The following is a 10,262-nucleotide window of genomic DNA, read 5'->3' on the forward strand; positions in this document are numbered from 1 at the left end:
TTTCAGCCAAGTACAGTGTTAATCTATCTTTTGTTTTTCAACTGGACAATATGCTGTCAATAGGTGTTTCGTCGTCAACAATTATGTCACTAGTTTCATTGGCGTCATACCTTAATGTGTCTTTTAAACTATGAGGTTTTGCATAATTGTCAAAAATTACTCGTGTGCAAAAGTACTTTTTAGCAAGATTGTCAATGGTAGAAACGAAAATTTCAGACAATCATCAATTGACAAACATCAATTATATTTTCTTTTGCTTCATTGCTTAGACATTTCTTTGATACAATATTGAATAGATCATCACCCTTGTCTTTGAATGAATTATAGTCATTTAGTTCTTTTTTCAACTTTTCTACATTATTTTCTTGCCTTGTTTCATCCGACGTTTTTAACTGGTGATGCTTGTTGGAGGATGTAGCTGTTTTGCCAATCATGGTGTCTATTTCTTCTGAAATCTTTGCAAACTCTGGTGCAGCCAGGCAGTATTTGAGTAGTGTGATAAGTTTAGTTGTGATTCCTGATATACCACCACCACCCATAATCTTCCTATTCTGGTGTTCCTGTGCCTGATCCAGTCCTATTGAGGTAAATGGAATTGTATTCTGGGAGCTGTATGCAAAGTCTCCACTCAGTAGGCTGATCCATATCTCTGGCTCTTTTTCCTTCGATTCGCACGACCTAGCAACACATGCTAGTATGTTCTGTGCATAATCTAAACGGTTAAAGGCGAAGACGTACTAAGCCTTTTAATAATGCTTAATACAGAAACAGTTGTTTAGCTTTAATGGACCTTTAAATTGCTAATAAGGTCATACCTTGGCGAATGTAACCTCTGTAGTAAGCATACATAGGATGTTGTTCATTTTCGTTATCAAAACCTGCCAACTGCTTTTGTATGTTAATGGATTCAATTGTAATGTTCAGATTTTAGTGAGCTTTCTTTATTTCTTCATGTGAACCAGACTGCAAATTACACTTAGGATTGCTGAAGTCTGCAATTAATGCATCATATACTCTTTCGCGGCTTTCAAAAAAAGTTGGCAGCCACAGGTCTGTAAATACTTGAAGTGTTGTCTCATGGGCTTCCATAGCCCTGTTATAGTGGCTTCCGTTGATGATTTGATTACAAACCACATCACTATAGAGCCCACTCTCCACCCAGAGGTCATCGATACTACTGTTTTCTATAGTCTTCCCAAGACAACGCACAGCACACAAACTTGTGTGGAATGGCCCAGGGGCCAACCACCATTTTCCACCATAGTGTTGGGGATCAATGTATTCTAGTTTTGCTCTCTTATACAGATCCATATCAAAGGTTACTATTATTTTGCCTGAATCAGGACATACTATCTTGTTAAGGTCATACAAGTTCTCTAGAACAGTCACTAAGGTTTTCCAATCACTTGCACTAGAGTTAATGATGGGTAACGCATGTCCCTTGTCATTGATACTTTTGTTTAAGTCTCGAGATGTTATCAAAGAGTTGTATGCCCTGCATACTGGGATTGTTGTTCTTTTCTGGTCGTATCAACAAGTTTATCTCCATTGTCAATCTGGCAAACCAGGCATCATGAGTAATCAGTTCTGGCACGTTTATCTTGTGGTGGAGAATCCATCATTATTCTCTGAAATATACATAGAATATTTAAAATCTTAGATACATTGACACATTTCATTCTTATTAAATCAATTACATGTAAGTACTATACAAAAATGCACGGTTGAATTTGATGATTAATAAAGCGAGAAAAGATAAAATATCCGAGTACAGATACCCATCCGACCACTAGTACACTTACATTTTTTGGCCATGATGCATTTACAAAGAAAACAATATCATAAAATTTTTAATAAATGCTTTGAAATGTGTTATTAAAGGAGAATAATATAAAATCAATCCAATAAATTACTCTGGAATGATGTAAATGAGAAAAACAAAATGCTGTCTGCTAATTATTTTTGTCAACTGTAATGGCGGAATATAACAAAGGGAAAAGTAACTTTTTTATTGTGTGACAACAAAAAGGGAAGAAACTTATATTCAACAAAATTACTACCACTTGACATAGATCTAATTTGAGAGCATGTTTTAGAAATAAATATCACAAAATTAAGAGGAACTGAAGTAAAGACTTACCTTTCTTTGAGAGTTCTTTTAGCCTTTGACCCATCTTGTCCCAATTAATTGTATATATACAGATACTTCTTAATGATGTTATGGCAATTGTTTTGATGAAAGAATAATGCATTTTGACATAAACTTATATATACATTCTTAAAGGGGATACATATTCAAAATCAAACAAGGGATAATAAAACCATGAGGAATTTATCATGATTTCTTATGTATTAAGCAATTATCCGCACCTCGATCCCAACTTCCGAGATTACAGTCTGCTTTGTATTATATCTTGTATAATGAGATGTTACTTATGCCCAGTACACATCTATCTAGATATGTTAGTCTAGTTTCTTTGGTTCCAATAGTATATGACCCTCCAAATTATCAGAAATAAGCTTGAAAAAAATATCTTCGCTGGATTTTTTCCTTAAAAATGTTATGATTTTTCAATCATTTTTATATTCATTAATACGCAAATAAGTATATTCAAATGGGTCATTTATAGAAATAATGTACGATGTCTAAGGAACATTTTGACACCTTAATGGTCATTTTATATCCATAAATGTCCCAGTTATGAGAAGATTTCTGCCGTGCTACCATTTTCCGTGGCGGCCATTTTGAAATCCAAGATGGCCGCCAAATATTGACATGAAAATTTGAGCTTCATAAAATTATTGGACCTTAAGGGTCATAGAATGAAATGAACACAGTTTAAGAAAATCTAGGAAAAGTAAAATCTTTGACCTAAAAATTAACCATCTAAAATAGACTATAGATAACATTTCTTTTATTATATATATATATAAGGACAAAAAAAATTGTTAAGTACCTGTGCATCTCTGTCTGCTGAAATTCAATGTTGATAACCCTTAAAGATCATTTAGTTTAAACATATTTAGCTGCATTGCAAAGAAATATGAAGCTTTTTGTAGCGCTTAGGAGTCGTTTGCTGTGTAGAGAAGTTCTTGGTTTCGTTTGGGGAGATTGAAAGAACGCTCCCACAGTGAGGATCATACCCTTGACCTTACGGTCGCTAGGCGGGCGTATATGATATATAATAATAATCCTCTGGTATAAGGGTCAGTTCGCGGTCAGTAAAAGGACCGTTATAAAATATAAACGCTATTGCGTTAGCTAGGTGACCTGGAATTTAAATTGACCAGAAATATCTTAAATGAAAATATTCGGCTATATAAGTATGGTATTTCAACAATAGATTCTTAACATGTTTTCAACAATTCAATTTCTATTTTTTTATTTATAAAGCACAAAATATTGAACCATATTGAACAATTGATTCAGTATGGGCGCGATGATTCCCGATACTGTGGACGGTTTACTTTTATATTTTCATTTTATGTCCATTAATTGCATGTATTTCTGTTCTGTATCTGTAGATATATGATCATTTATATCTAACAATGTGAATAAGCCTCGAAATCTGCAATGCCGTTAATCACGGTCGCCACCTCTTTTTGCGATGCATTAATGAATGAGCCAATGCAAATTCCGAGGTGGCTCTAATGACCGAGTGTTTTAAATTCTCACGGAAAAGTCTACAGGGTGAGTTGGTTGCATATGTTTATTTCAACATTTTTTACATTATTTTTAAAATCTGGCAATGTAGTGCGATTCAGCGCAGATTAACGTATTTACAAATGTACAAAAACATACAATCACTTGCCATTTTTAAACAAGGGGAACTATAAAAGTCGTGGCACGGTGGAGTTTGTGAAAGCAAATCGATATATTTTCTGTGTGACGAGCTTATTTCCATCCGATTAATTCGCTTACGACATTGAACGATTGCGTTCATTATATACTAGTCTAGTTGCTGCATGCACAAACACATTGGCTTCTTGCAGATCTAAAAGATTATTTTGTATTTTTCCAAAAGTGATGAAGCCATCGCCAAGGAGGTGGCGCTAAGGGCAGGATGCGGCACCGATGCACGATATATCAATCATCACATGACTTACATATCATTGATAATGTTCCTTTTTCATATTTATTCTTTATTTTCAACATAAATATGTAAATCAAAAGCCAAATAGAACATTTACACATTGCATAAAAATAGATGTTAATATGTCAATATATAAATCATCAACCCATTAAAGAAGTCAGAAACCGGAGTTAAACATAGTGTACGATATAAGCCCCAAATATGTGATACTCAATAAAACCAATAACTTAATTCTCAACATTCTCAAAATAATTTTACGACAACAAATGTGTTTATACAGAAAGATATTTCAGGAACAAAAAAAGATGTTATTTCTGCATGAAACGATGAATTGTGTACCCTCATACAAATACTTTATTCAATAAAAGGCAAATGTCAACGAATCTTATTTAGGCTAAAATATGTCGATTGTTCCCACTAACATCTCCAAAATAATAGGATAGCTCGGCCCTTAAGCTTTAACATTTTTGTTAAGCTATAGTGACTTTCCATTTTATAGTATATTCAATGACAGAAATCTTCACAATCTCTTCTCGACACATGTTTTTTTCATAATAATGTAGACTTTTTTAAAATTATATTTCATTACGATCGAATTCAGAAACAAAGATCGAACACTCAACCTGGAAAACCACACAAAAAGTGTATGGTCGGCAACGAAAATGAATAAAGCTGAATATGTGCATTGGCGCCACCTCCTGTCATTAGCGCCACCCCTTGGCATTAACTCAATATCTTATGGAATAATTCAAAATTATATATTAAATCGACAAGAAGCCAATGTTTTTCTACATGCAACAACGTGCACATGTTCAAGCGATGGTAAGATGGTGAAAATTTGCTCGTCACACAGGCAAAATGCACTTGTACATCGATTTACTTTTAAAGACTTCACCATGCCACAACTTTTAAAGGTCATCACGTTTCCAAATGGGTTGTGATAACATGTTTCTGTACATCTGTGGATTAATAAATCTTCGCGAAATCGCACTCTATTGCCGGAGTTTTTAAAAATAATTCGAAATATGTTAAAACAAGAAACCGTCGGAGACGGGTGATGCTCCCCAAAGGTCTTTTGTCACAATATTGCACTATATATTCAGATAAAAAGAAACGTCTTGACGGGCATAACTTTCGACAAAATAAAACGATGGATGCTTAAGCAACTTCAAAATTTAAAGGGCCATAACTATCTAAATAAATCATCTAACCAGTAACCCCTTATAACATGCGCATCTCCTCAAGGTAGTTAAGCTTCCCATAAAGCTTCATTGAAGTCAAGTCAGTAGTAAGGGAGAAATAGCCCGGACAAGAATTGCACTATATGTACAGTTTATAAAAATATCAAAGGACCATAACTCTGTGAAAAATCATCCGACCATAACTGGCTGATAATTTGCACATCTCCTGTTGTAAGTGAAGCTTCCCATAAAGTTTCATTGAATTCCCGTGATCAGTTGCTGAGAAATAGCTCGGACAAGAATTGCACTATATGTACAATTGAAAATTTCAAAGGGCCGTAACTCTGTGAAAAATCATCCGACCATAACTGGCTGATAATATGCACATCTCCTGTTGGTAGTGAAGCTTCCCATAAAGTTTCATTGAATTCCCGTAATAAGTTGCTGAGAAATAGCCCGGACAAGAATTGCACTATATATACAATGGAAAATTTTAAAGGGCCATAACTCTGTGAAAAATCATCCGACTAAAAGCGGCTGATAATATGCACATCTCCTCTTGGTAGTGAAGCTTTCCATAAAGTTTAATTGAATTCCAGTGATAAGTTGCAAAGATATAGCCCGGACAAGAATTGCACTATATTTACAATGGAAAATTTCAAAGGGCCATAACTCTGTGAAAAATCATCCGACCAGAAGCGGCTGATAATATGCACATCTCCTCTTGGTAGTTAAGCTTCCCATAAAGTTTCATTGAATTCCGGTCATTAGTTGCTGAGAAATTGCCCGGACAAGAATTGCACTATATGTACAGTTAATGGAAAATTTCAAAGGGCCATAACTCTGTGAAAAATCATCTGACCAGAGCTAGCTGATAATATGCACATCTCCTCTTGGTAGTGAAGCTTCCCATTAAGTTTAATTGAATTCCGGTCATTAGTTGCTGAGAAATATCTCGGTCAAGAATTGCACTATATGTACAGTTAATGGAAAATTTCAAAGGGCCATAACTCTGTGGAAAATCATCCGACCAGAACCGGCTGATAAAATGCACATCTCCTCTTGGTAGTGAAGCTTCCCATAAAGTTTAATTGAATTCCGGTCATTAGTTGCTGAGAAATAGCCCGGACAAGAATTGCACTATAAGTACAATTAATGGAAAATTTCAAAGGGCCATAACTCTGTGAGAAATCATCCGACCAAAGCTGGCTGATAATATGCACATCTCCTCTTGATAGTGAAGCTTCCCATAAAGTTTCATTGGATTCCGGTCATAAGTTGCTGAGAAATAGCTCGGACAAGAATTGCACTAAATGTACAGTTAATGGAAAATTTCAAAAGGCCATAACTCTGTGAATAATCATCCGACCAGAGCTAGCTGATAATATGCACATCTCCTCTTGGTATTAAAGCTTCACATAAAGTTTAATTGAATTCCGCTAATTAGATGCTGAGAAATAGCCCGGACAAGAATTGCACTATATGTACAGTTAATGGAAAATTTAAAAGGGCCATAACTCTGTGAAAAATCATCCGACCAGAACCGGCTGATAAAATGCACATCTCCTCTTGGTAGTGAAGCCTCCCAAAAAGTTTAATTGAATTCCGGTCATTAGACGCTGAGAAATAGCCCGGAAAAAAATTGTGCACGGACGGACATACGGACACACGGACGCACGCAAACACGGACGGACAGACGAAGCGGCGACTTTATGCTCCCCCCAAAAAATTGTTTGGGGAAGCATAAAACCCATTTAAAACCTACTCAACCTGTAGAATGATCCGTGAAATTAAAAAAAACAACCGATCCATACCGCAACTTCGGAAGTAGCATTGGTTCATTTATTAATGCATCGCAAAAAGTGATGGCGCCCGTCATTAACGGCCGTGATCTTTCGTAGTCGATTTTCGTGTGATGCAGCGAAGTACTGCGCAGAAAATAATCGTTATATTTGATCTATTATATATCACCAACACCAATCACAATCAACGCCGTATATATGCTTAACGATATTTGTTGTTGCTTATATTTTTAATGTTACAGTTTTGTGGTTTCTCTTTAAATCGAATAGGTACACGTGCACGAGATTCGATAATATGAAAGATCGATTCATAGAGAGTTACCGTAAGATAAAACAAGAGCACCGCATAACGGGTGCCACGCTCGGCTGCGAAAGCTTGTCAGATTTTTTTTTTAGAGGTCACAGTGACCTTGACCTTTGACCTAGTGACCCAAAAATGGGTGTGGCATGTAGAACTGATCAAGGTGCAGCTTCATATGAAGTTAAGTTGTGGGTTGAAGCACTTTGATTTTAGAGCCAATGCTCAAAACCTTAACAAAATGTTAAGGTTTTGCGAGACGGCGGACACGGACATGCTGGCTATGACAATACCTCGGGTTTTCTCCGAAAACAGCCGAGCTAATTATATCGATCTATTAAAGAGAAACAAACATATTTCGATTTTTTTGTTTATGTCATTGGATATTCAGAAACGCTATTTAAATAAAGTATCCCGGTGCAGGCATAATTCAATACTATATTATGTTACATGATGTATTATTAATAGCGGAATACAATATGTTTAAACAAATCAGATTTGACATTTTCGCTCGTTTGTTTGCATTACATTATAATATAATGGAAATCGAAAGTAGATAAATGTTTCTTGTTTATTAGTTGCTAAAAATGAACAAAAGCCCACTGTCTGCAATACACATTAAAAGTAAATTTAACCATTCAGCATATCAAAATTAAACATACTTTTATAATGAGAACGCGTGTATCTTTAGTAACAAAAAATCGAAGACAACATTTATGTCAATCACAATAAAGTTCTTTAAATACATTACATATCTTTAAATGGTAATCATTGGAAAAAATAAATAAATAAGTCAGCGTTATGTTCCTTTAATAATCAACTACGTAATATAAGGATTCCAAATTTATTCAAAAAATAAATCTCGGTAAATACCTGGTAACCCAGAGTTTCTGTAATGGAAGGCAAACTAGGTTAACGTCGGTTAGCTACTAGGTTAACGTCGGTTAGCTCGCGCGCATGTACACTAATGAAGAAGGTTGAATATGCGAGTTATGGTTATACGAGCTGGTTAAGTGTTGCGCGTGAAAGCGAGGTTTATTAACCTGCGATTTATATACGATACTTCTAAAAGTCAGCAAATTTGTTTATGAGTAAATTGTTTTACAGGTATCAAAAATCAAAATTTATGGAGGTCAGTGTAACAAAACATATTCTTGCAAATATATTTAAGTAGCAACGAATTGCGAGAAAAATTACTGATAACATCCGTTAAGTTAAGTTAGTAAGCAAGTCGATTTTAGCTCACCAGCGCCAATCAGAGCGGGCAATAGCCTTCGAGGTCGCCGTGTGGTAGTGGATATGGTGTCCGCCTAGCGATCGGGAGGTCACGGGTTCGATCCCCAGGGTGGGAGCGTTATTTAGATCTACCCCCATAGATACCAAGGAAACGGACTCGAGAGCGTTTCATATAAGCTTTTTGTGCAATCGAGCTTAAATAAATAGGTTTAAAAAAAACGCATGTGTGTTCGAAGATATGTATGCCAAGTAAGTATTCCGTCAACGACCATGTCTTTTAAGCATTAAGAGATGTTAATTGATTCAAATCTTAACCAGACTTGCAAGATGAGGATACGATCGTAAACACTCGCTTTATGTTTGTCATTGAGCCGATCACACCAGTATAACTACATTGTCTGAATCCATTTGGAATAAATTTGAAACTGTTTATCGATTGATAATACAGACATGTTGCAATATAATCACTTACGGTATTCATGGAATCGTTCAATACTTTTACAGTTTATTAAGGATCACCAAATCTCAGCGGCTAACTTAACCGGTCGTAACATTAGTTATAGCTCCAAACGTTTATACATAATCTCCACTGACCTTTCTGATTTTATGTATATGTGTGGTCAAACATAATGATGATTTTGTCCGAAATACTAAAACTCGATGATTGGTGTTTTTTCCAGCATTACTTTCTATGATTAAACTTTCTTCATCATCCAGTTTAACTTTAAAGGGACTGTCAACCATGACGACGAAAAAAAGAAAAGTTGTAAAATACCGTATTTTTTTACAATTATTAGTTTATATTGATAAAAAAATCACGACTGGTATATAACATTACTTGAAAAAATTTGTAGTTAAGTTTTCATTTCTTCAGTATATTTGGTAATAAATTTTACTGGGTATGTCTACCAGGTAACTACCAGTTAACTATAAATACTGCCAGTAGATTGATCGTCATCGTCACGTGGTAAACGTAGGAATGCAAATGGTGCATGCGCAGTGAATTGTATACATCTTATATATAAAATGATCAATCTACTTGCGTTATTTATAGTGTGTATATCGTTATTTCATATATTTGCGCAATGTACTTTCGATTTCACATCGCGAAATTTTATTACCAAATATACTGAAAATATGAACTTTTTTTAAGTAATGTAATATACCAGTCGTGATATTTTAATCAATATAAACTTATAATTGTAAAAAATACGGTATTTTAGAAAAAAAATCTTTTTTCGTCATTCGTGGTTGACAGTCCCTTTAAGTTTTTTCGTACCCGAACGTGCATACGTACCTGAAACTTTAAACTTCAGATATGTTTCCTAATAGACATTTTTATTTAAAGCAACAGACCAGTTGCCTGAACATATTCGGAAAATTCACAAAACTTAAACAGTCAACCCACAACAATAATTAATCAAAGCGCTGAAGGCACTAAAGTTGTTCGCTCTTGCATAATTAAAGACGCAATTCGTTTTTCAAAATTAATCGCAAGTTTGAAATGAACACACGCCATTCACATTTATGAAGAGTGTGTCATAACGCACGGGTCGAGCTTTGTGTGCACTTTTTATCATCCTATTTATTTCACACAGATAACTTAGACAAAATACAAACAATGGCCTTTTTTGGACGTTCTGAAAGCATA

The 10,262-nt window shown here is 35.1% G+C and overlaps 1 protein-coding gene across 1 annotated transcript in view; it reads right to left on the reverse strand.

The window, feature by feature from the left end:
* Positions 1–10,262, reverse strand: part of LOC127831365 (uncharacterized) — a 40,505-nt gene that overhangs the window by 23,338 nt on the left and 6,905 nt on the right. The window lies entirely within an intron of this gene.

This window comes from Dreissena polymorpha, chromosome 1 (assembly GCF_020536995.1).
Source record: "Dreissena polymorpha isolate Duluth1 chromosome 1, UMN_Dpol_1.0, whole genome shotgun sequence".
In the NCBI taxonomy this organism is placed as follows: Eukaryota; Metazoa; Mollusca; class Bivalvia; order Myida; family Dreissenidae; genus Dreissena; species Dreissena polymorpha.